The 2,741-nt window shown below is 39.2% G+C and overlaps 1 long non-coding RNA gene across 1 annotated transcript; it reads left to right on the plus strand.

The window, feature by feature from the left end:
- The first annotated feature begins 2,003 nt into the window (after positions 1-2,003).
- LOC102210994 (uncharacterized) lies at positions 2,004-2,563 on the plus strand. The gene is made up of 3 exons (XR_312267.1): positions 2,004-2,060; positions 2,181-2,447; positions 2,546-2,563. It is a non-coding gene; the product is annotated as an uncharacterized LOC102210994 (long non-coding RNA).
- Positions 2,564-2,741: the final 178 nt, after the last annotated feature.

Genomic DNA, 2,741 nt, shown 5'->3' on the forward strand with positions numbered 1-2,741 from the left:
CTCCTGTCTCTACCTCTGTGTACTTCCTGTTTTACTTTGACAGTCTCTCGTCAGTATGCGTCATGTTGTGTTCACTCCTGCCCTGTCTCGTTATGATTATCTGTGTCAGCTGTGTTCCCCGTGTGCTCCCACTTCCCTCGTTAACCCTCTGTGTATTTATGTGCGTGTCTCCATCAGGTCAGTGTTGCGTCGTCAATGTCTCTTCCCCGAACCTGTGTGGCTTTCTGTTCCCTCGGGCTTTAGTTTATATTCCCGGTTTTGTTCTGTTACTTTGCACTTCTGCAATAAAGCAGCATTTTTGAGTTCAGTTCCAGTCTCCGTGAGTTTTGCGTTTGGGTCTTCTCCTGCCTCCACACAGCCAGTACATGACAATTAGAGGTTAAAACCTGCAGAGTTATGCTGGTGCTGTCGTATCCACATTTGCACCAAAGCACTTCCCCTTCAGTTCTCAGAAACAGACACTTAAATAAGATGTAATGAGGAAGAAATGATGTACCAATGAAGTGACAACAGTTGAGCCTGTGAGTTTGTTGCCTCTGCACATCTATGCAGATTAATGTTTCTACCCTGTTGGCCTTACTTTCAGTCACGAATAAAAAAAGAGAGAATGAAATTTACAGTAATCTTCCAGTTTGTTTTAATGAGACAGTCTGAGCTGAAAATTATATGATTCAAATGTTTACTATTAACAACATAGCCATGAGCCACAAAAAAAAAACAACAATATGTTGAACTTTCTGAAAGTGTAATAACCAACACCCTCAGCTGTGAGAACAGTTTGCTGTTACACTTAGTTTAAATGTCTAAAGGACATTTAGTGTGTAAAGCATCTGTGTTTCTGACGGTAACACTTCTACATTCTCACTAACTCTGCCCCTTCACTTCTCAGAAAAACAACACTTCACAGACACAGTGAGGGACCAACAAGTATCAGAGCAAGAAGACATAGTCTTACCTTCACAAACGGACAGTGGGATTATCATAAGTCACTGAGCAACATTCGGCTGTCTGTTCTACGTGCTCGTTTTAGTTTTACAGGGTTTGAGGGCCTGCAGTGACCTGTGACCTCTTTAATATTGTTTCGTTCCCCAGCCATTTTATAAACAACAGAAATTGTCAGAGAAAGGACTTCCTGAACAGTTAGCGTGAGATAGTGAGATAACAACCACAGGAACGGCGACAGAGAGCACGACTTTAAAGTCTGCGACTGTCATTAGTGTGAGAAACAGGAAGGAGAAATACCGAGAAGCATGATGGCTGAATTCAGATGGATTCACATGTTTTTATCAGTGATACTAATGCTTCAATTAACAGGTAGGAATACAGATACGTTTATAAATGAGATTACAAAAGTTTACACTGAGGACATTATTATTATTATCATCTCAGCAGATTCTGAGTTCTATGAATGTATTACCTCACTAATAACAGGGAAGTTGATACACTTATTTTTCAGAAGCTCAAGAAGAAAGTGAGAAAAGAGAGGCTAAGAGAAATGATGGTTAAATTTATTTAGCTTAAAGTGTTTTTATTGCTGTACCTGTGCTTCAGTTGGTAAGGATACATCCAACATGTGTATAAGAGAAAGATTTAAAAACATTTCCAGCTCAGTGCACTAGTGAAAATGAAAAAGATACAAATGCATACATGTGTGCATAACTATGCAAAATTATCTGCGCTCTGACATGCAGTGTTACCTTTTTGATTCTTTGTCGTGTTCTCAGGAGCACTAAGTGGAGATCTTTCACTCTCCTTCACTGTCAGAGATGGAGATAAAGTCACTTTGCCTTGTGAAAATGTGATGAAGAATCATCACAACTGTAACGCTATCAACTGGCTCTTCATTGAATCAAGAAGCACACCAGCAGTAGAGCTGGTTAATCATGGACAGATCAAAGAAAAGGCCAAATCAGACAGACTGAGTGTTACAGCAGAATGCTCACTGGTTATAAAGAAGGTCACAGCTAAGGATCTTGGTCGTTACACCTGCAGACAGTTTAGAGACAATCCAGGGAAAAAGCAAGGTCCAGATGCTGTGGTTTACCTGTCTGATGTCATCAGTGAGTATTTACACCACACCACACCAGACCACCAGTATTTACAAGCTGTGAACAACTAAACAATATGCTAACACATGACTTTTTTTTTTTTTAAATGTTTTTTCTTGGAATCTTCACCAGTGACTGAACAGAAGAACACTGATCAAGTGACTTTAAACTGCTCTGTGTGGACATATAAACGGTGTAAACACAAAGTGAGGTGGATCCATGACAGTGGAGGTCTGAATAGAGATTACTCAAACATAAAAACATTACAGTCGCCCTGCTCTGCTGCTGTTACTTTTATAAAGTCATCATACAGTCACATATCTAACTCTGACTTTAAGTGTAACGTAACAACAGAAGAAAACAAAGAGCAGCTTTTTACCTTCAGGCCTCAGTCATCAGGTAAGAAACCAGGAGAGATTCGGTTGAGAAAATTACTTTCAACTGATGTGAGGAAAGAACTTTTAATTAGCTGAATTTGATCTTTTGTTTGAATGAAGATACAGTAACATCAGCAACAACAACAACAACAAGAAAAGTAACAACAACAAGAACAACAAGGACAACAAGGACAACAAGAACAAAATCACAGACTGATGACCCAGGTGAGTTTTCTTTTTTTTCTTTTTTTTGGAGGGGGGTTCAAAGCAATGATTGAATAGTTTTTTGTTAAGTCACATGCATGTTATATTTGCA

Source organism: Pundamilia nyererei, unplaced genomic scaffold (assembly GCF_000239375.1).
Source record: "Pundamilia nyererei isolate P.nyererei 1_Seehausen unplaced genomic scaffold, PunNye1.0 scaffold00332, whole genome shotgun sequence".
NCBI lineage: Eukaryota > Metazoa > Chordata > Actinopteri > Cichliformes > Cichlidae > Pundamilia > Pundamilia nyererei.